At 35.9% G+C, this 25108-nt stretch overlaps 1 long non-coding RNA gene across 3 annotated transcripts in view; it reads left to right on the forward strand.

The window, feature by feature from the left end:
- Positions 1-25108, forward strand: part of LOC145246649 (uncharacterized) — a 360640-nt gene that overhangs the window by 264405 nt on the left and 71127 nt on the right. The window contains exon 1 of one of the 3 annotated variants that reach the window (XR_013863145.1): positions 20281-20350. The exons of 1 other annotated variant lie outside the window; for it this stretch is intronic. This is a non-coding gene — a long non-coding RNA (uncharacterized LOC145246649). Of the gene's footprint in view, positions 1-20280; positions 20351-20373; positions 20839-25108 lie in introns of those variants that run through there. One more of the 3 variants, XR_013863144.1, reaches the window with a different exon arrangement.

The following is a 25108-nucleotide window of genomic DNA, read 5'->3' on the forward strand; positions in this document are numbered from 1 at the left end:
ACCTCTATTATGACCCCTTAAGATTTATTCTTTTGGGCTCAAATCAAGTTATTTAGTTAGATTCATGTCTAAGGAACCTATATCAAAAATTTCAATTGTTTATACCCAAAATTGGCGGAGGAGTTTGGTAGAGCTCTCAAAGGTCAAATCGTTGAATTTTGACCCCTTAACAGACAAATTTCCGGTCGAAAACGGATTACAAAGATTTTCCCAATTCTCCATACACTATATATCAAATTTCGAGTCCGTAGACTGAAAATTGACAGTTATTGTGTAGGGAAATGTACACAGACAGACAGACAGAGACACACACAGACTTTCATTTTTATAGATATACTAGCATTTCAGCCCGGCGTTGCCCGGTGTTTGGAGGTGTATGTTGAGCAAAAAAAAAGCGATCAGTTTTTTTTAACTTTGACCCCTATTTTGACCCCTTAACATTTAGTGTTTTGGACTTAAATCAAGTTATTAAGTGAGATCCATGTCCAAGGAACCTATATCCAAAATTTAAAGTGTTTATACCCAAAATTAGCGAAGGAGTTTGATAGAGTTCTCAAAGGTCAAATCGTTGAACTTTGACACCTTAACAGCCGAATTTCTGTCCGAAAACGGATTACAAAGATTTTTCCCAAATCTCAGTAACCTGTATATCAAATTTCGAGTCTGTAGACTTAAAATTGACAGAGTTTATGCGTTGGGAAATGTACACAGACACACAAACACACACACACGCACACAGACAGACAGACAGACACGTTCACTTTTATAGATATATAGATAGATAAATATGGATAGATTTTTTTTTTACTAAAGAATGCCTTCAATAAGTTTCCAGACTTTTTTCATATAGGCACTTTTATGTATAGTATACACATATGAAAGTCGTTTCCCTTTCGAAGTAATCTCCTCCGGCTGCAATGCACTTGTTGTACAGTTCCAACAACTTCTAGAAGGCTCCCATGGAAGTGCTTTTGTGTGAGCGTATCAAAGACCCTCGTCACAGCCTCTTTCATCTCCTTAATTGTCTCATAACGAAAGCTTCTAAGGGTTTCTTGAGTTTGAAGAATAACCAAAAGTCACAGGGAGCAAGATAGATAGTGAGGAACTGTCTTGATGCCGATCTTGGTCAAATAGTTTGTGACAAGGACAGAGTTGTGGACTGGTGCATTGTCCTGGTTAAAATGCAAATCTTATGCATATTGAGTTCCTTGCGAATAATTGTGTGTACAGTTCCCACACTGATATTAAACTGTGCATTTATTGTGTCTATAGACACACGATGGTCCTTATCCATCAATTCATTTATTTGGCCAATCAACTCTGGTGTTCTGACTTCCTTACACGTCCCACGCCTCTCATTATCCCTCACAGACCCCCTGCTTTCCTTGAATCGCTTATGTTACGCAAAAACTGATGCTCGATTCATTCAAGATTGTCCAAAAGCAATCTAAAGCATTCCATATGTTTCTGTTGCATTTTTCCCAAGTTTAAAACAGAATTTTATTACATATCGTTCTTCTAAAGTATCGCCACGCCCACGTTGCATTTTTAAAATCCACCAGCTGTAACAATTAGCATTTAGTAGGGTGTATTCCAATTCCTGCTGTAGCTGTTCATCTGAAACTGAAATCATAAAAATTGGCCAGTCATCAAATAAGATATATAGCAATAATATACTGAATTTTCAAGAGTCTATGATAATTTTAAATGCCTGTACAAAAACGTCTAGAAACATTGAACGCATCTCGTATAAAACTCTTTTAGGTAGCACTTGCTGTCTAGTTATCCTTCTATTATTTCCAATGTCTGTCCGTGTAAATTAAAATCGAAAGTTTATCTTTGGCAAATATCTTTTAAAATTTTATTGTTGAATACTTTGACTTAATCCGTGTTGTTGTTTACACACCGAAATTGCTTGAATATAGATTTAGCGGCTGGCGTCATCAGAGGTCGCTCGGATGACGTGCGTAAATCGCACGAACGGAGAAGCCGCAGGATCACTAGTTATGTGTAGTCGTACATTTGGCATGCCTTAATTTGTCGTACATGAATTGTAAACCACTGATTCTTTTCGCGTCCTGTGTCGAAGATCAAACTTGAAATCTCACAGTTTAACGAATAGCTTCGACCAATTAGGAGGACTTCATGAAAGTCAGACCAAACCTGAGCAAACCTGAGACACGATCTCCCTAAGTTCTATGCAAATCCAATTTGCTGAAGCGGAAGTAGGGAGGTGACGGTGGTTAAGTGGTCAACGACACGGACTGACAACCTGGGTGTGCAAAGTTCGAATCTAGTCCGTTCTACAGAAACAATTTCACTTCAGGATATTGGCAACTTTCGCGTGGTTCTTTCCATGAGTATCCGATATCTTTCTAAAAAAGAATTCTAACTAGAAAGATATCAGGGAAACGAATGCCAACAATAAATCATCTGAACAACAACAACAACAACATTCAGCGGGTAGTATTGTCATTCCCCGATGGTCACCGTTCTGTAATTTATCAGGCTCAACGTTACTTAACTTCGGTGATTTAATAAGAACCGGCGTGTCTGATTATTCGAAAATCTGTGGTTCATCGTCAGTTTGACAGTGGCTAAGTGGTTAACGACACCGACTGGAAATCTGGATGTGCCAAGTTTTAATTCGGTTCGTTTCATAGATTCCATCTAGAAAGATATTCGGGAAACCTATGGATGTTGGCAACTTTCACGTGATCCATCTCGTAAGTGGCTGATTTCTTTCTAGGAAGAATTGTAACTAAAAAGATGTCGGGAAAACGAATGGCAACAATAATCAGATGATTTATTCGAAATGAACTAATGCTGAACAACGACAACAACAATAATAGAAGAATCAGACGAAATCCCTACAGAAGAGACTTTGCAAGTCTGCTTTGCACTTATTTTCATTGCAGTTGCTCGACTGAGCTTCAATCTATGCACCCCATCTGTAAAACGTTCGCAACAAATGCTGTTAATAATTTCCCTTACTCTCTATCAGTGCTTAAAACTAAACGAAAATTCCATTCCGTTTCTTTCCTAGAAGTGTGCGTCTGTGAAACACAATAGCACGAGGCTACTTCCCAGTTGACTATAACATGGTCGTTTTCAAGTCTCATGTAAATAAGTTCTTGTTGGGTCGTCCTCTTAAATAATCAAACCCTACACAAGTTCCACCATTACTGATTATCACCCTCTTATCTTACAGTCTATATGACACGCATTAACACTTATCCTCGAGTGGGCCTTGGGCCTTGATAAGGGGTGACCCCCTCTAGCAAAAACAAAAGAAATAGCAACAAAAATAACAGTGTATTTTGTTTCATTAACCTAAGAATGATTGAGACGAACAACCAAAAAAAAAATAACTTGGATGGGAAAGTAACGTATTCAACAAATGATACAAAATAGCATTACTGAAATATCCGGTTACTTTCAAGTCCTGTATCATCCAGGGACAGAATGTGGCCCCGTTGTTAAAAACAAAGATCAACAGAAATAATTAGAGACAGTTTATTAATTGCTAAGGCGCTGAAATAGCTTAATTTGAATTTAAGCCGGTCACAACTTTAATAGTGAATCCTACCTCTTAAAAAGAATGTGGCAATTGTCGACGTCGAGTTCATCAGAAGAGACACGCGAAATACGTATCCATTTTAGGTTTATGGCGGCGATTAAAAGTGTGTATTTCCGGTGAAGCACGTTTTAGTCTTTTGCGTCGCCAGTCAGACTCTGCCATTTTTATTGTTTTTCTGTTTCAAATGCGAGCTTTAATAGTTGAACAAAAAGTACGTACCTCCTTTCGTTTGCTCGACACGCAAAAGTGTAATCCATAGGTATAAGCCCCGAAGCCCTCCTTTAATAATTTCAATAGTTATGCAGATTTGATTTGTATTTGCTTTCCGTCAGCGATAGTGAGATCACAAATTATCCAGACTTTTGTGACATTAACATTGAAGAGATCATAAAAGACAGTGTTTATTATCTTTTATTCGAAGAACAATCAAACCGAACATTTACGATACTTTTTTAAACGCTTTATTTCTATCTCTCTATATATCAAGACTTCAAGACAAGGTGTTGATGGCAACAAAAAGTGTATTTCATTTCATGTTACAATTGTTTCAATGTCCAGTTCGACAATTTCAAGCATTATATAGTTTGAAAATTTTCAAAAACCAGCATTTCTTCAGACTTTATGAATAAACACACTTTTGGCAATGTAGCATTTTTTTAATAGAAAGAAAAAGAAGGGGAATCCCTAACGGGAAAAGCATACGAGAAACATTTACCTTGGTTGTGGTTACGGAAAAGCCCATGTAAATATTAATGTATCGCCTAATTTTCGTATCCTTATTTAAGAACAGAGTTATGGGAAGTTTCTACGGAGAGCTCTAAGCTATTAAATAAAAATTTTTATATAGATATCCCATTTGTTGGGTTCCTAAATTCCTTTATTTCCCAATGATTGATTTTTTGTAAAAAGAATTTATTTAAATTTTGTTTCTATATTTATATTTATATTATGGCCGTAACAACCTTGTAAAGACGTTACGGTTAGTTTTAGTTTCGTATTAGTGGCAAGTAATGTTTATGGATTATCGTTCTATTGGTACATGGATTAAGACCATTTCATGTTTAGAATTTGATTGAATATGGCAATAAAATAAAATAAAATGGGTGTATTAAATATATATAAATCTTGTTGGATATTTCGAGTGAAGTGTTCTAATCTATTTAATGTCCGAAAATTCATAGTTATTCTACTTGAAAAAAGTTTTTATGTCGTTGTTTAGGATGATTTGAAGGGAAATAATCCAATTATGTTGTTAAGTACTGCTTGTTAATTCTGTTTGAAACTGGCTCGATTTTGTTTCTTATAATGATAAAAGGGAGGTAATTCAAGCCGTTTGTGTTTTCGGTTCATTGATTACTAGAAGGCGGCTATGATTTAATAATTAATTTAATCAGATAGGCCCAGAATGTGCTACAATAGCTTATTTAACAAATTAAGTATATAAATTATGTGTTTGATCTAAAGCAATAGGTTATGTTTAACCCGCATCTGTTATTAATCACTTATGTTGCTCCTGTCATATAATTCATGCGTTGTGTTCTTGGGTTGTCTAAATAAATAAAATATTGTATGTCCTTTAATTATTATTCTGACAGCAAAACTACCCATGGCTCCAAGTGTTTTACTCCGGTAGGAAGATGTCTACTCCTGCATTTATGAGTAAAAAACACTTAGACCATGAATTGAAGTAGGAGAATAAGTAAGTCAGCATGGATTCTACCAACCTAGAGTGTCAGATGACAAAATCAATTGAATTAATATTTAAATGGATTAACAGCCCTGAAGTTGCTAATTTAATTTTTAATAACTAGATTAATTGCTGAGTTGTTTTATTGATTTGAAGAGAGTGTTACCTATTTCACCGTTAATACTGCTACGACTAAATACAAGAATGCTCGCCGTTATGTAGAAAAAAACCATTCCTAGATGAGCAGCTATATACTTTATTTATATTTCTTACCCGGTTAGGAAAAAAGGAAACTATATTCGCATGTTAGATTTGGATCCTTCATTTATATTGTAAGAATTCTACCTATTTAATTCTACATTAAAATATAATCCTGGCATCCGATGATCCTTATTGTTGTAAAAAGGGTTATGCCTCAGTTACATTTAAGACGTGATAGCAGAAATCAATTTCTATGAAGGCATCCCTGTATGACATCAAGTCTTTTATTCAAATTTTCCTCTTTGGAATTCACAATGTAGAAGGCGTCCAATAAAGATAGATTGCACCTTTTTGATTTCCCAGGGCTGTACTTTCTCCCCTTGCACACTACTGACCATTTTAATTGGAAATTTTCATTATTTCTGTTAAGTTCCCTAACCCAATCACCTAATGCAGTGGTATTTTTCTCTTTGTTTTTATTTCTAATGCTTATTTTTGTGCCCACCCCCGGCTATCGTTTACGCTATCTCTATTAGTTTCTATCCCAGGTTCCTTTTTAAATGATAGTTTTTTTTTTTTTTTAAATAATTATTAGATCAGGGTTAAGGTTTCCAATGAAGCAGATTTAATTTTTGTCCATCATATTTTCCCTTTTGGCAATGGTTTCAACAATTTGTTTGATTAAATATTCGATAATATGCGTACACGCTTACTTTCTTGAGTGGTCTTATGATTTTGACCAGGACTATATATATATATATATATATATATATATATATATATATATATATATATATATATAGTGTATCTATTTTAGTACGTATTTCAACAGCGCTCAATACGTAAATAGAGAGCTAGGATAGAAATTTTGAAAATATATAACAATTAAGCAACACAGAGTTTTCCGCGTTTAATACTTATGAGGATATCGTAAAGCTGTATAGCTTAATTGCAATACACACACACACACACACACACACACACACACACACATATATATATATATATATATATATATATATATATATATATATATATATATATATTCTAAATTTACTACATAACTTTATATATATATAATTTGGTATAATTATATTATTTAAGAGGACAGATCAATAAGAACTTGTTAACGTTGGACTTGAAGATGACAATATTGTAGTCAGCTGGAAAGCAGGCCATCAGAACAGAGTTTTTGTCACATTAACTAGAAATAACTCTTTGTTAGTGGAATCCACGTCATGGGTTAGGCACTGATAGAGAGTGGAGCGTGTTTTGTTTTTTGTTTTTGTTTGTTTGTTTTTTTAGTGATTGGCAAGGAGGACATAGATTGAAGCTCAGTCGAACACTTACTATGAAAATAACGATAGAGTAGGGATATGCTCGCAACGTCTCTTCTGTGGGAGATAGAAATTACATATATGAGTGAGGACTAAGCTCCAATCTTTACATCATGTACTACATTCAGAGTAAGAACTCGTCTGCTATCACAACGACAAAAGATCCCTGTGTATGTGCATGCGAATTTGTGTGTACCGCTCTGTTCTTGTTTTGTTTTTTATTTATTTATTTTATTTTATTTTTTAGAATATTTGTCATATAAATGAATAATTCATATTAATATATATATATATATATATATATATATGAAAGTTTCACACTCTCGAAATGTCCTGAAAAACAGATCGATATATTCATACCTGTTTCAGTAGAAATTCTCCCGCCGGCTATTACAAAAAAGTCAATGGCTGAAAAGGAGGGAGACATGTCTCTTTTTAACTTAATTGTAACTGGCCTATTCATTGTTTTACTTATACACTTGGCAGTTGTCTGTGATACAACGACGACTGAAATATTTAATAACTGTGGATAGATATTTTCTTGTTTCATCGCAATCCGTGTTGTGACTTACTGTTTAAAGTTGTCCACAAACTAAAGCCAAGCAAAAATTGTGACGGTGCGAACAAAATCGATAGTATGAAGACGATATAAACAGTGTGCTTACTAGGAATGAAAGTGTAGCAGGGATTGTACTGATCCAGTCTCTGACCCAAGGTTGCTTTGACAACTTTACGGTAAGCTGATAGAAAAAACCGACGCGAATACTAAGACGATACAATCAAAACATAAAATGACACAAAAAGATAAGACTTATCGCATTTTTATAATTATGTGAAATAAATATTTTTTTTTTTACTTTTACGAAATAAGTATATTAACATTTTTTTCAACAAAAGTTTCAGAGATTTTTTTTAGAAGAGAACATGGAAATAACAATGAACGAAAATCAAAAAAAAAAATTCATATAAAATATCAAAGAAGTATTTTTTGCAAGAAGAATTTTAATAAAATAAAGGTTTTTCTGTTTGTTTTGTTTTTGTTTGTTTGTTTTGTTTGTTTGTTTGTTTTGCTTTTTGTTTGTTTGTTTTGTTTGTTTTGTTTTTTGTTTGTTTGTTTTGTTTCGTACTGACGGAAATAATTTTTTCATGTAAGCAATTATGATCGAAACATTCTTTTTTTCAAGAAAAGTATTAAAAAAAGAGTAATTTTTCTCCTAGATAGGCTTCAAATAAAAATGTCGATTAGGGGGCGGAGTTAAAAGAAATAATCTTTTGAGGGAGGAGGGGTATAAATGATATTTCCTTCTTGTCACAATGAATCAATGTCGTCTGCTTACACCTGATTGCTGATTGATTAATCGCTTCGGATTTTCCGACTGGTTTTCCAGCAGCTTACCGTAAACTGACGGAAAATATCAACACTACCTTGGGTTATGTTCTGGATCAGTATCACGCTGATGCATATCTCTGCTTATATATAAAAGGCACTTTGTGTGTGTGTGTGTGTGTGTGTGTGTGAGTTCGTTTCCTATGTACTCCGAAATTAATACGTAGATTTTTTTTATTTTCACACAAATGTACTTTATGTTTGGAGATGTTTCTTAGTCAGTTCTTGTATCGGAATGCCTCCGATAAGTATCGAAAATCAATAAATGAAAAATCTATTAAAGAAGGAACAGTCCGATTTTGAGCAAACACTCTCATAGATCCTAACATCACAAGTGAGCTTGAGAAGTTTTATCACCCCATAAGCATGAGGGCCTGGCGTGTTAAATCAGCAGTAACTTCTTTAATAAGACAGGGGCGCGTTCGAAATAAATGTATCTTTTTAGAGCGCAATTGAATCATAATACTAAACTTTGGCATTATAAACTTTAATTCGAGCCATTATATATAAAAATAATTTTATAAAACCAACACTACATTCTCTACAGTGCAATGTAGACTACAATGTTTATGGACTAAGCTACTGTGGGGAGTCATATGAAGCTTCCTCCCTGTGCCCCACGGTATATCTCTGAATAGAGCAAGGAATCAGTTGATTTGATTGAAAATTTGGGTGGTTTCACCGATTTTAATGACAATAAAAATATTGGAAGAGTGGAAAGTTTGTTGATCCTCATTCAATTCCGGGCAACGTCGGGTCTACCTGCTAGTATTTAACTGTTTGTTCTATCAGAACAACCCTAATGAGGTTGTGTGATTTTGATAATCAATCAGGTTATTCGGCTTAGCAATTTCTATCAGGCTTTTTTTTATTATTATTTCTCAGAACAGAAAGATTTTCCAGAAAAATACAAAATTAAACCCATACACAGTAATTGTCTGTATTTTTTAGATGAGGTGTTTTCATTGATTGAGATTGGCGGACTGACTTCCTCGTCTTGGTTATTATTGTCACAACGTTTCGGCCGTTTTTCCCTCCGGCCTTCGTCAGGTGTTTTGTATCGAACTGGGGAACCGTTTGTTAGGAGTCTCGAACCCAACCCTTTATCATTATTACGGGGGTATCGTGTTCGGACTCCAGCTAGGCTTTGGGACATAGTTGCTGATTCTCTGTTTTGAATGTTACTTTTTCACTGCCTTCGTTCAGGATTGAACTCAGCACCTTTGGGTAACTGTAAACTTTGATACAACGTCTAGGACCACTGGGCCATATGTCACTAGGACACTTATCAAGACCCGAAGGCTACTCGAGGATAAATGTTAATGAATGTAAGGTTATGATGTAATAACCACTAGTGGTTTAATGGTAACTAATTCGGTAAAATTTGATTGTTTTGGGGGACGGCTTAACATGAACTTGTTTACATTGGATTTGAAGACTACCATGTTGTATTCAACCGAGAAGCAGGCCAGCCGAACAGTGTTCTAAAGGCGAGCAAATCTAGGAAAGGGGCTTTGTTCATGAAATCTTTAAATTTAGGAATAGATAGAGAGTGGGAAAATCACATATAGTGGTTGTAGCTAGTCGAGTGTTTTTGTGAAAGTTTGACGAGGGTGGCACGATATATTGGCGTTCAATCGAGCACTTGCCGTGAAAATAGCGATAAAGCAGAAACAGACTCGCGCGGGGTTTTTTTTTGGGGGGGACGAGAAAGATTGCAGAGAAAAGAAAAGGTATCATCTACTAGGTTTCGAAGCCGGTTTTGAACTCTATCAAGGCAGGATAGGTCGCCAAGCAGCTTCTGCCCAGATGTTGCAACATTACTCCATTTTAGGGCGTACCTGGCTCTTACAAAGATAAAGGAATGCATCGGCAGAAAGATACTTACGGTAGAGTGATCCAATCATTTTTACAGCGAAGCTAGCAACAGATTTGATGTGTATTTTAAATAATAATGAAATTGGTGACTTTTCTCCAAACTACACATGGCGGTTAGAATTTCAAAACATATGCCGCAATTTGGACGTGGAATTTTTCCGTATTTTTTTTTTTTTTTTTTTTTTTTTAATGTACCAGAATCGTTAAAATTTCAAATCTTTGATGCATTTATAAAATGGAATGAGTTTTTATTAAATTCATTATGAATATTATTTTTGTAGTGTAAAATAGCTAACCTTGATCTAAATTCAAGTTCTGGTTCGTTAATATAAAATTTGATTCGTAAAGGAGATAAATGGTAGAAACCGTTACGTTAATTGTTTTAAGTGATGATGAGTGATGATGCAAGAAATCCCACAGAAGAGACGTTGCTAGCCTGTCCCTGCTTTATCGTTATTTTCATGGTAAGTGCTCAGCTGAGCTTTAATCTATGGTTCCCCCTTGCCAAGTTTTCACGAAAAACTCTCGTCTGGCCGAAACCACTATCAATAATTTCCTACACTCCTTATATATACCTAGACCTAAATGTAGATTCCAGGAACAAAACTTCTTTCTTAGAACAGCACGCCTGTGGAATTCTTTTCCGATTGCCTGCTTTCAAACTGACTACAACCTGATCGTCTTCAAGTCCAACGTAAACAAGTTCTTGAGTAACCGCCCCCTAAGTAATCCAATTTACAATTTATGTTTACTACGCTTTAATCACTCTGACAAATGTATACCCATTAACCCTTATCCTCGAGAGGCTTCCAGGATTTGATAAGTGGTGATTCCTGTGTAAAAAAAAAGTCTTATAAACACTATATTATTTATTAAAAATTCATTAATGCATGCAATATATATTCATATATTTAAATGAAATATTTGTTCATAAATAAAATTTGCGTTTTCTTTCTAACAAATACTTTTTGTCGCCGCGACGAGTCCCCAACTAGAGCAGGCAATCAATCAATTATATATATATATATATATATATATATATATATATATATATATATATATATATATATATATATTACACAGTGATCACCACTTATCAAGGCTCGGAAGCCACTCAGGGATAAGGGTTATTGCAAGTACATTACATTAGTGTGGAGATTTGATGAAGTGTTTACTTAAGGGGGCGGTTCATTAGAAATTTGTTAACATTGGACTTGAACACATCCAAGTTGTAGTCCGGTGGGAAGCAGGCAGACGGAACAGAGTTCCACAGGCGTGCAGTTCTAAGAAAGAAGCTTTGTTCATGGAATCCACGTTTTGATTTAGGCACAGATAAAGAGTGGGGGAAATTTTTCACAGTGGATTCGGCTAGACGGGTGTTTTTCGTGAAAGATTGGCGAGGGGGGACCAGAGACTGGAGTTCAGACGAGCATCTGCCATGGAAATTACGATAAAACAAGGATAGGCTCGCAACGTCTCTTCTGTGGGAGAGAGGTTGCAGGGTAGAGAAAAGGGCATCACCCACTAAGCCACAAAGTCTATTTTGTACTCTGTCAAGGCAGGATAGGCTGTTTTTAGCAGCTCCTGCCCAGATATGGCAACAGTATTCCATCCTTGGACGTACTTGACTTTTATATAGATAGAGAATTGCATCAGTAGCGAGATATCTTCTGGAGCGGTAGAAGGATCCCACCATTTTCCAGCGACCTTGGCAACAGACTTGATGTACGTGTTCCATTTCCGATCAGGAGTAAAGGTCAAACCCAGAAGCTTGTCAAAACACGGAGCCTCACTCAGACGAGAGCCATCCATCACAATTGATGCCAGCTGGGGATCAGAGCGTTGATGATGTAAGGATAGGAGTTTGGTTTTGGATGCATTAAAGGTAACCAGCCACATCTTCCCCCACTGAACCACGCGGATGAGATCAGAGGAGAGAGAATCAGAGAGAACTTTATCATTTACAGCCTTTGATGTGTTGCCGTAGATGGTTGTGTCATCAGTATAGATGTCAACGAATGGTTTAAGTATGTGTTTATGGAGGTCATTGATGTAAATCAGGAAGAGAGTTGGGCCTAGGATTGACCCCTGAGGGACTCCAGCATTTATATTGCAGGCCTCCGATTTTCGTCCATCGACCACTACTCTTATGAGCCTATCGGAGAGAAATGATTTAATGATTGAGAAAACATTTCCAGTTATACCGTAGCTGGAAATCTTGTGAAGTAGACCCTTATGCCATACCTTGTCGAAGGCCTTTGATATGTCAAGAGCAATTGCCCTAGAAAGGAAGCCTTTGTCAAGAGATTCACTAATCCTGTGAGATATAACCGTCAGCACATCTGCGGTAGATCTTGCAGAGCGGAAACCATATTGTGTGTCACTAAGAAGGTTATTCCTGCTGAGGTGGTTGACTATTTCTCTATTTAATATGGATTCCAGCAACTTACTCATAACACACAGGAGACTTACTGAGAGGGAGATGACTTATCACCTGAATTCTTAAATACAGGGCAAACTGATGAGGTCTTCCAGGGAGTTGGAAAGCACTTCTCCTTAAGGCAGCGCTTAAACAGTTTCGTAAGTATGGGAGCAAGTTCTGGTTGAAGCTTTTTCAACACTATAATTGGGATGCCATCAGGGCCAGTTGCTTTACTGGAATCTAGGTTCTTGATTAGCTTGGCGACCTCATGCACAGATATTTGTATGTTACCTAGCTTGTTCTGTGTTATAGGAGGAAATATGGGGAGTTGATGGCCTTCGTCGCATAGGGTAGAATTAGCTGCAAAGTTCTTTGCAAATAGTTTGGCCTTGTCTGACGTTGACAAGATGACCTCTGGTCCATTGATAAGGGTTGGGATAGAACGCACACTTCTGTTCAGGATCCTATTTGTTATTTGCCAAAACTGGTGGGAACCAAGCCGCTGATTAGCTACCTTGGATTTAACATACTGGGCATATAGCTCTCTTGCATTTTTATTACTCTTTTACAGTGGTTGCTGGCAGTTCTGAAAGCAGCTTTAGTCTCAGTGCATCTATTACGTTGGTAGCTATGGAAAAAGTGATTTCTGTGCGCGATAGCAGCAGCACATTCTGGGGAGAACCATGGCTGGCTGTTAGGTTTTTGTTGGAATTTTTTAGATGGTATGAATTGGACTATGCCTACAATTAACCATTCGGTCAGATCTAATACTATTGAGGACATTTCCTTTTTAAACATGGAGTGCAGAGGTAAATAAGATATGAATGTACGGAAGCTATCCCAGTCAGCCATAGAGTAAGGTGTCTGCCAGATGGATTCAAATATATTTATATATATATATATATATATATATATATATATATATATATATATATATATATATAGAGAGAGAGAGAGAGAGAGAGAGAGAGAGAGAGAGAGAGAGCAAAAATACCCGTCGTTGACACTGGGTTCAAAAACAGCCTACAGAAAATGGACTCTGATTTATGAAAGTACGAGGGTCGTGCAATAAGTAATGCCCCTGACCCACTTCCCATAGCAGTAAAGCAACAAAACTTGGCACAGTTATCAGCCTTTCTCTACATAAGAACCGCCCAGAGTTATGCATTACATTGTTTGATGCAGCTCTGGAGACCGTTTTTTTAGAACACCCCAGGTTGCTCCTCCAACCACGACGTGACTTCAGAAATCAAGGCTGCATCATCTGGGAAACGCTTTCCTTTCAAAAACAACTTCATGGCTGGGAAGCGGTGAAAGTCAGAGGGTGAAACGTCAGGAGATTAGGGAGGATGGGGAAGGATTTCATAACCACACGCCCGTGCTTCTGATCTGGCGACATGCGAGTTGTAGATCGGAGCGTAGTATTTCAAAGGAGGGTAGCTTTGCTGATCTTGCCCCGCCTCTTGATTTTGATAGCTTCCCTTAATTTCTTCAAAAGTGAAGCATAATAGGCTCCTGTAATTTTGGTACCCTTGCCAGGAAATCTGTCATCACTACTCCGTCTTGGTTCCAGAAGACTGTGAGCATGACCTTGCCAGCGGAGGGCTGCATCCTTGCCTTTTTTGTAGGTGGTGAGTTCAAGTGCTTCCACTGCATTGACTGGGCTTTGGTCTCTGGATCATAGTGATGGAGCCAGGTTTTATCTTGTGTAATCAGTCTTTTGAAAAACTTTGACTCATCTTCTTGGCACATCTCCAAATTCATCCTCGAGCACTCGACGCGTTCTCGCTTCTGGAATGGTGTGAGCAACCTGGGAATCCATCTGCCAGACACCTTATGCAAATGGTCATGAATGATAGTTTCCACCGACCCTGTACTAATCTTGACATTTTAGTTATTTGGCGAATAGCAATGCGCCGATCTTCCAAAATGGCAGCCTCAACTTGACGGACAGATGCCTCGTCAATGGCAGAGAGGGGGCGACCAGCTCTTGGGGCTGTTTCCACAGACTTCCGGCCATGTTTGAATTCACGATGCCAGCGTTTTACAAGGTCATATGATGAGGCATTATTGCCATAAGTTTCTTTCATTTCATCACAAATCTCCTGTGGTGTGCGTCCTTTCAAATACAAAAATCGAATCACTGTCCGACATTCAACAGGCTCCATTTCACATCTGATTCAGTATAAACACCTGTAAAACAGAAACCATATTTAGTTCAGAGCTGTAATTTGCCACATTACCCCTAGAGATGTAGATCATTGCACATGCAAAATTTCAGCTTGATCAGACAACTGGAAGTGGATCAGGCGCATTACTTATTGCACGCCTCTCGTATGATAGTTTATGAAAAGGAAGGGTTGTAAAGAGATAGTTTCGAATTTGGGAGTATCAAAACCAAAGCAAAATATGATGAAAGTAAAAATAAAATAGATAAAACCTATCATTTATTATACCATACATGTTCACACTGAAACTCTTATCACAATATTCTGTGGATCTATATTAAAAAACCTTGTTAAACTTTGTGACATATTTCCATTCTATGGAGGTCAGGCACGAACGAGCACTCCATGATTTTATTATACCATATTTCTTCAAACTGAAACATAATTATCAAAGTATACTTAGGCAGATAGATATGAAAAGTCTTTATTAAAGTGTGTGTCTATTTCCATTCTATGGAGACCAGGCGCGAACGCAGACCCCACAATTTTATTATACCATTCCTATTTAAGTTAAAACATAGTTATCAAAATATTATTATATACATCTATATCAAAAACACTTGTAAACGTTTTTTTTTTTTTAATTTTTAATTTTTTTATTTCCATACTTTGTAGACCAGGCGCGTACGCACACCCCACAATTTTAATGAATCATCACTATGCCAGATCAAACATACCCATTCCTGTGTCTCGATACATCTTCTATCATTATATGTGATCAGTTTTCTATAATAGTCAACCATATAGGAACCTATTCGTGACCAGATGCACACACAGGCGTTCAGCTTTATATTATAGATATATTATATAAATTATATATATATATATATATATATATATATATATATATATATATATATATATATATATATATATATATATATATATATACTAGGAGTTCAGCCCGGGCCCTACGTACTGTTCATAACTGTCCCTACGTGTGAATACACTTTGTGTAAGATTTCAAAATGTTTAGAACAAAATTTGGTAATTTCGTAGAGACCGCAGAGGTCAATTTATTTTTAACTTTGATCCCTATTTTGACCCCTTAACTTTTATTTTTACCATGTCCAAGTTGCGTACATCTAAAACTTCAAGTCTTTAGACCCAAAATTACCAGAGGAATTCGGTAGAATCTGCAATGGTCAACTCTTTAATTTTAGCCTTTTGGCAGCCAAATTTTCGCCACAAAACTGATTTAAATGCTTGGCACATGTCTGAATACTCATTATATATGAATTTCAAATGTTGAGACCCAACATTGTCTGAGTAGTTTGCTAGACACCGCAAAAATAAAATCTTTTGAACTTTGACACCTTGGCAGTTCAAATTTTCGACCAAAACCGATTTAAAAGCTTGCCTGATCTCTGAATACCCTTTATGTAAAATTTCAAATGTTTAAACGAAAAATTGGACAATTAATTTGGTAGGGACCGTAAAGATCAAATTTTTTGAAACTTTGAACCCAATTTTGACCCCTTAACATTTATTGTTATGGGCTCAAATCAAAATAAAAAGTTTATACCCATGTCCAAGTAACCTAAAATTTCAAGGGTTTAGACTCAAAATTGTCGGAGGAGTTTAGTAGAGTTTTCAAAGATCAAATCGTTGAATTTTGACCCCATGACAGCGAAATTTCAACCGTTCAGAAATATTTCCCCAAATCTCAATACACCTTATGTCAAATCTAAAGTCTGAAGACCGAAAATTGACAGAGTTATTTGGCAGGGAAATGTACACAGACAAAGACACACAGGTATTTTCACACACACACACACACACACACACACGCACACACAGACACAGACACACACACACATATATATGTATATATATGTGTATATATATATGTATATATATGTATATATATGCATATATATACATATATATGTGTGTATATATGTGTATATATATGTATATATATGTGTATTTATATATGTATATATGTATGTGTATATATGTATATATATGTGTATATATGTATATATAAGTGTGTGTATATATGTATACATATATGTATATATATGTATATATATGTGTGCATATATATACGTATATATATATGTATATATATGTGTATATATATATATATATATGTGTGTATATATATGTATATGTGTCAGGTCATGTCATATGCTACTGGTACCATGTAACCCAGTACCACCTGCCTCATGGTCGGGTCACCGGCGAGTAAACTGGTGCCCCCACAAGACTTGTTTGGTGAGGAGGGCGGCTAGTCTTCCTGAAGGATTAAAAACAAGACCTTTCAAAGGGCGAATGAACCCTTTTTCGGGGTCAACAGCCAAGTAGCACCGTGTATATTTGTGTGTATTGTATTTGTGTTGGGGTGGAGAGGGATCCCGTAAGCCGTGGTGAAGGCAACCTATCAAGGAGAAGCAAATCTCTGATTTAAAAAATGATAAAGCGAGAGACTAGTACCTGCATTAAGCTGGTCTGCAGTTTAATTCGTTGCTTGCTCTTGCCCTTACTTGTTGCTGGATCTCAACATTTTGAACCGAGAGAGAGACTTAGCTGTCGTACAAAGCTAAGACTCTGTAACATCATCTTTGTATAGATACTCCCGCAGGCATTTGGTCTCATGGACTTTAAGTGTCTGAGGGAATGGCACTCGTCTGGTAAGATGTTGCAATCATCATATGTGTATGTATATATGTATATATATGTATATGTATATATATGTATATATTTATATGTGCATATGTATATTTATGTATATGTTTATATATATGTATATACATGCATATGTATATATATGTATATATATGTGTATATATATATGTATATATATATGTATATACATATATATAAATGTATACACACACACACACACCCACTACTACGTGTTGCTAGAATCAATTGAATCAATACAGAATCAATAGAATTAATGCAGAATCAATAGAATCAATGCAGAATCTAGCCACTGCAATTCCAAAAGTGGCATTCATTTAGAAGAAATAAAAAAGAGATGTATTTGTTTTATTTAAAGAATATTTAGCTGACAATGAAAATTATTTTATGGAAGAAAAAAAGAGTTGTTTTTTTTGTTTTGTTTTTTTTCATAGCCCTGATAGGTATTTTTGATTGATATGTGCCGAAAAGCGAGATATTTGTTTGAAGTAACTGTGCTGTGTTGTATGCAATAACTGAGTAATACAATGAACGATTAATGAACGAGTATTCGCGGTCATAGCTTGTGATATGCTTAAGTTTAGGCTTTTGGCGTATCTTCAACTTCTCCTCCGGCTGCTATTCCTGTCCGTATTTATATCAGGTAATCATATTCTTGTGAGGAGAAACCAGGATGTATTGATATTTGTTACATCAATTGCAAAATCTATTTTAAAACTCTCTCAAGACAAGAAAGAGTTCTCTGGGTGGCACATCCCCAGATGTGACAACAGTACTCCGTCTTCGGATATGTCTTCCAACAATTTTAGCAGCAGGTTTATATAAATCTTATAATTTAAGATCTGGATTGAAAATCAATCATAGAAGCTTATCAAAACAAGAGATTTTTTTTTTTTACCAAGGAGTCACCACTTGAGGATAAGGGTTAATAAATGTGAGGTGGTAGTTGGTTGGTTGGTTGTTTTTTGTTTTACGGCATATCAACCCTTTTCGGGTTATTTAATGCCGAATCCAAAGATTTTGAAGAAAAAAATTTTTAATAAAATATATTTGTTGTTTTCAAGTCGGTTTCTATTTAACCCATAGTTGGAACCCTAACAGGTACTACCACTCCGGGTCAGAGTGGATCTGGGAGCAATGGTAATTAAAAGGTTGGCTCCACACTCCCCAAAGCCCGCAAGCTGGGGCCTCACCACTGGATATAGTTTATGGTCATATCCAGGACTCCCATTGAGGTATTTTTACCCTCTGCAGGGGGGGGGGGCAGTCCGTGTATTCTAATACCCCACCGACAGGGCCGTGAGGTGGTAGTGTAGAAATCGTTAATGGTGGAAATTGGGTAACATTTGATTGTTTAAAGACACGGCTCAACAAGAATTTGTTTATATTGAACTTTAAGGCTCCCACACTGTAGTTCTCAATAAGAATGCCATTCATTTTAGCTGGAGCAAAATAAGTATATTTATTGAAATCAGTATTTTTATTGAAATACATGAAGCCACTTGATGTAAGGAGTTAAAATGGGTTTTGAAAAAAACTAATCAACGATAAGTATTAGATGGATACATTCTGGCACAGAAAACAGCCCCCCTTGTTAGAAATATCGATCATGGAATGTGAGGACTAAAGGACAAAAATATAGGAAGCGAGAGTTACGAAGCTGCTGGTGGTGAAAGAAGGAAATTTTGTTTTTAAAGAGGTTAAACGTAACAATCCACATCCCCCATTGCGCCAGATATTCCAAATGAAGAATGGAAATGAATCAGATCTTGATAGCCAATGCTGTTCAGAGTGCAGCCATAGACACTTGTGTCATCTATTGAACTATTTCTAGACTGCTATACCTATCCGTATTTATGGATTAAACGAAGCAATCATATTCTTGTGAGGAAGAACCCGGGTGTATTTATAATCATTACATCAATTATTAACAGTAAATTTTACAGATTTATACAGAAACCGCCGTGGAATTTCTACAGGTTCCGCTCGTATCGATTAAACCTGTAAGACGAAATGTGATAAAAATTACTTATGTTTCCTAGCTGACGTCATGTTGCTCATGTCACTCCCTCTATGTGTTCTCCATCTTTTTTTTTTTTTTTTTTGTCTCTACGTGATACAAAGCCGCACGCGTATCGCATTGCACGCCTACAACACGTTGGCAGAGATGAAGAAGATAAACAAAGGCGTTCTATGCGGACTAGCTTGGGTGTGGCTGACAGCCTCCTTTTTTTTTTAATCCGAAATGGCCAAACCCAACTACCGATGGCGACATGTTGAGTACTCAAGTCATTTGAAACAGCCGGCAGCTGACACGCATGAATAGACGGAAACCTCGTACAAAACATACGCAACTAAGTATCAGCTGGTGTCCTTGTTTTTATGACAATGGCAGTCGATAGACATCTATTCGAATGGTAGAGCCGTTTACAGACTGGTGCACTTAACGAATTTCGAGAAATGTAGTATCTGTTCTGTTTTCGCTCAATAGACAGAGTAAATCTTTCTAGGCTGGCTTAATTTTTAATCTGGCCTGATCGAGATTGTCATTTTGGTGAGTGTAGGTTATCCCATACATTACAACCAAGCTCTCGTGTATAAAAAATAAATATGAACTTTCTATATAATTTTTCTCTTCGTCTGTATGTCTGTATGTCTGCGTGTTTGTCTGTATGTCCGTTTCACTTTTTCTCTTACAAAACATACATCCACGCAATGAGCAATCAGTCGGTATCCTTGTTCTAAAAATGATGATAGTCGATATGTGTTTTTAATTCTTCAATCGCAATCAGCCTTCTCCCTCCTTTCTTCGTTGTGATATACAGCCAGAGCACATTAGAATTTGGGTGAAATGCTCCGTACTTGACAAACAGTTTCCGTGTGTCTCTATTCAGCTTTTTCATTTCTTTCAGTGCGTATCCTACAAAAGCTGCGCTGTGTCGAATTACAACCACCGCCCATGAATGGATGGCCGTGAACAGGTTTCTACCGTTCAGTCTAGATTTCAGGAGCAGTTTGATTCTTCTCATATACAAACCTTTCGTCTTCACTTTTATTTCATTGCAAAGCATTGTATCTAGTTCAAGCACCCCCACCCAGGATCTTCTAATATTTTACCATTTGGCAAAATACTGCCTTTCATGATTCCTCTCTTCCCTCGTTAAAGACTAACTTCTGCACATTTGAGAAATTCCAAACTCCATATTATATCTTCACTCCACTGATATACATTTTGAATCAGAGAGTTGATTTACTTTTCTGTTTTGCTAAACATTTTCAGATCGTCCATAAATAACATGTGACTGATCTTCGGCCCATTCTTCTCCAGTGGGTATTCCATCTTTGTCTCTCTTAGTACATGTGCCAATGGTATGAGTACTATTATAAATAGAAGTGACGAAAAGGAATGTCCTTGGAAAAATACCGCGTCGGATGTTGACTGTTCCTAATAGGTTCCCATCTGAAAAAGGTTGGTTTTCCAAGTACTCATTCTTATCCTATGAACTCGATTATGTTTTCAACCACCCCTACCATTTTCAACGTCATGAGTACCCACGAATGCGACACCATATCATAAGCTTTCTCATAATCTATTCAAGCTACATTAAAGTTTGTTTTTCTCTTTTTTCAGTTTTTTAAAAATACATTTATCAATCGTTAACTGATCTTCTGTTCCTAAACACCTTTTCCTCACGGTTTTTTTGTTCCACTAACCCGACTGGTAGTGAACCATTTACTTAAAAATGATCATATACTTTGGAACTGATTATCTCTGTCAGTGTCTTCCAAAGCAAGTTCAAGCAAGCAGTTGGTCTATAATTTTCAACATCGGTCCCTTTAGCAGAATCTTTCATTAATAAATAGTTCTTCCCACTACAAGCCATTCTGGTATCTTGCACAATCTGACACCATCATCCAGAAACACCGCATGCCTCTCATGGATTCCTGTGAAAGATTGCAACCAGTATCCATGAATTTCATCAAGTCCGGGCCCTTTCCACGTAGGCATAAACTTCATTTGTTTTCTCCAATCTTACACAGAAATGTGGATATCCTCTTATCCTCTTATTCACTTAATCTAGCGACCCAGTCAGCACCAATCTTGTGGAGAGTCTCTCTTGACCATGTACTTCACCAAAACTTTCTAGCTTCTTGTGGATTAAGAGCCATTGTTTTGGTTTCACCTCCTTCCAAATTTCTAAATAACCTTGACTTATTATTAAACTACTGAATTCATACCTCTTATTCTTGGAAGTTTTTGCCATGATTTGCTGCTTTATTTCTTCCGTAGTCGTATTAAACCCCTTCAGTTTGTATCGTCTATCCAGTTCTTCTTTTTCTCCTTGTTTGCATTTTTCCACTGTCCTTTGAACCATTCCTGAATTCGACCTAGATCTTTTCTATATCTCTACAAGTCACCTTCAATTCTACTTCTCCAATATGGTTCTTCTTTTTTTTGTTTTATTTTTGGTTCTTTCGCATCTCACCATCTCACCAGCCAACACAGTTCCTACTTGCAAAATGTCTCTGACATGTTATGCTTTCCAGTGACACCATATTCATTAACCTGTTCACTTTATTTGGTGCATTCCTTAACTTTGTCTGGTCAATATTCTTGTGATTAAAAATCTTCCTTTTTTTTCACTACTTCTCGTGAATTCTTTCAGTCTATTCAGCAAATTTTATTCATCATCTGTTATTTCCGCACTGGAAATCTCACTATTATTAAGTAAGCTATCCCCTTCATTTTGAATTATATCATTATCTATCATTCCCAGAGTGTCATTTCTACTTTTTTTCTTTTATCTCTTGGCACATTTGAGACATTTCTGGAAGTGTTTAACAGAATCAGATTCGAGAAAAAACCAGCATAGTCAATGCCACCGGCTGATGCACTGTGCGATTAGCTGTTTACTATCCTCCTCTTGATCTATTTCAATTGGAGTAAGCCATCCTTTTCTAACTATTTTTCTTATCTGATTCATCGGCTTATTTTCTGTCATTTCAAACATGCCTACTTCTTCCCAGTGTCACCTTTCCAATTCCTTTTGTATGACCATCCAATTCCGCTCTCACTTCATATTCCACTGCAAACTTGTGATTTTCCGTATTCCACTTTCTTTTCACACCAACAGATTACCTAAAATACAATTTAAAATTGTTTCATTATTATTATTATTATCAGTAGGTCTTACGTGTGTTTCATCGAATAGTGTAAGCCCACCAAATAACTATTTAGATATCAAATGTATGTGTCTTAAAACACAGTTGAAAAGTTTTTAGGGGATTTTCCCCTTTGACTGAAAAATGATTTGGTAAAGTAAAAGTGTCGCTAATGGAAATATTAAAAGTTTGAAAAAAAACATAAGAATAGAAAACGCTAATTGCAGTGTTTTAGATACTAGCCTCGACTACAAATACATACAAGCTTTTGATATCATCAAGATAAAAAATTAGCTGTTAATTTTTTGGACTTTTTAAACTAGGACTGATAATTTGTATTACAGCAGAACCCAGCGAAACGGCATTAAAAATCATTAACAAAATACAGTACAGTATATAATGCACATGCATATAATCAAATAACATTATGAATAACACCGTAAGGCAGGGCAAATATCGTAAATAGTGGCCTGGTAAAATATCGTATTCCACATCATAACCTGAAAAAACGCCTACCAGGGTTACTGAGTCCCGGAGTTTTCCTGTTTTTGGATTAAACTGACAATTATTCTGACCTTGCGTGTCATTCTCACAACGTTCCGGACAATGTAATCTTTGCCCTCCTTCTAATATATCTTTCTTATATATCTTTCTAATAAATCTTTCTGAGATATCTTCTTGATAGATCTTTCTAAGGTACTCTTGCATAATTTGACCCGAATTCTCGTGAATTTCCGCCAAGCATGGATCGGGTGAGACCGGCAATTATCGGTGTCAGCCGAGCGTCGTAACAGACGCAGACTGATGAAAAAAAAAAAAAAAAAAAAAAACGGAAAATTTTAAATGCAAATAATCAAAAATAACAAAAAAAAACTTACCTTGAAAAATGGAGATATGTTTATTTCATTTTAGTATTTAATTTTTTTTTTTTTAGCAAAATATTTATCAACAGAAAGTTTGTTTTTTCTCAAAGAAAAGATTTTTTACCGTATTATTTTTAGGTGTAAGTAAAAGTTTTTTTGTGTGTTTTCTTTTCTTTTTTGTAACCGTATTTTTCTTTTTCTTTTTTTTTTCAAGACGTCTGATTCAGTCAAGTTCTTTTGGTGGCACTGTCCATTTGTACATCTCCAGGAGAAACCATCTTTTACACACGATCTTTTTTAAGTACACATTTGTGTTTACAATTGTTGCACCTCATTTTTGGGGGACAGCAATTTCTTCTCCTGACAATATGAGATTGTCTGTATCAATGCTGTGACTTCTTTTTCTAACATGTATAGATTTATTTTCTGGCCTGTCATTTTTCTGTTTGGCGAGTTTGAAAATATATTTGGTGGCTTTTTGTTGTTGTTGTTGTTGTTGTTGTTGTTGTTGTTGTTGGTGGTGGTGGTGGTGGTGGTGGTGGTGGTGGTGGTGGTGGTGGTGGTGGTGGTGGTGGTGGTGGTGGTGGTGGTGGTGGTGGTGGTGGTGGTTTAGTCGCTTTCTTCCAATTCGAATGTCATCTGCTTCGATTTAGATAGCGCTTTTTCATTGGCTAATCACGCTCCCAAAAATTCAATTAAAAAACATAAGAAATAAATAATAAATAAGTAACTAATCAGAAAATAAAAAGTCACCCCCGCCGGCTATTTATCACCTTAAAAATTGCTAAAAACATAAGAGAAAAAAATTAAATAAATAAAATAAAAAATTGACCTCGCCCGATCCATGCTTGACGAAAATTCACGAGAATTCGGGTCAAATTATGCAAGAGTACCCTTTCTAATATATTTTTCTTATATATCTTTCTAATAAATATTTCAAATATATGTTTCTAATGTATCTTTTTAATATATTTTTCTAATATATCTTTCTAATATATCTTTATTGTATATCTTTCTGATATATTTTTCTAAAATATTTTAATATATCTTTCTAATACATCTTTCTAATATATTTTTGTGATATGTCTTTCTAATATATCTTTCTGATATACCTTTCAAATATATCTTTCTAATAAATCTTCCTGATATATCTTTCTAATAGACCTTTCTAGACATCTTTCTAATTTATCTATCTAATATATCTATCTAGTATATCTTTCTAGAATATTCTTCTGATATATCTTTCTAATATATTTTTCAGATATATCTAATATATCTATCTAATATATATTTCTCATGTATCTATTTAATATATCTATCTAATATATCTTTCTTATATATCTTTTTTTTTCAAAGGCATCACCACATTATCAAGGCCCAGAGGCCACTCAAGGATAAGGGTTAAAGAGTGTACAGTAGAAATTGGTCAATATAGTAATCATTAGTAATGAAAATTTGGTAAATTTAATAACTTATATGGAACGGCTCATCAAGAACTTATTTACTTTAGACTTGAACACAACCATATTGTAGTCAGCCGGAAAGCAGGAAAACGGAAGACAATTCCACAGGCGTGCAGTTCTAAGAAAGAAGCTTTGTTCATGGAATCTACGTTTAGGTTTAGGCACAGATAAAGAGTGGGGGAAATTATTGATAGTGTTTACAACTAGACGAGTGTTTCTTGTGAAAGTTTGGCGAGGGGGGGGACCATAG

This window comes from Euprymna scolopes, chromosome 24 (genome assembly GCF_053919585.1).
Source record: "Euprymna scolopes isolate OS-2025 chromosome 24, ASM5391958v1, whole genome shotgun sequence".
Lineage (NCBI taxonomy): Eukaryota > Metazoa > Mollusca > Cephalopoda > Sepiida > Sepiolidae > Euprymna > Euprymna scolopes.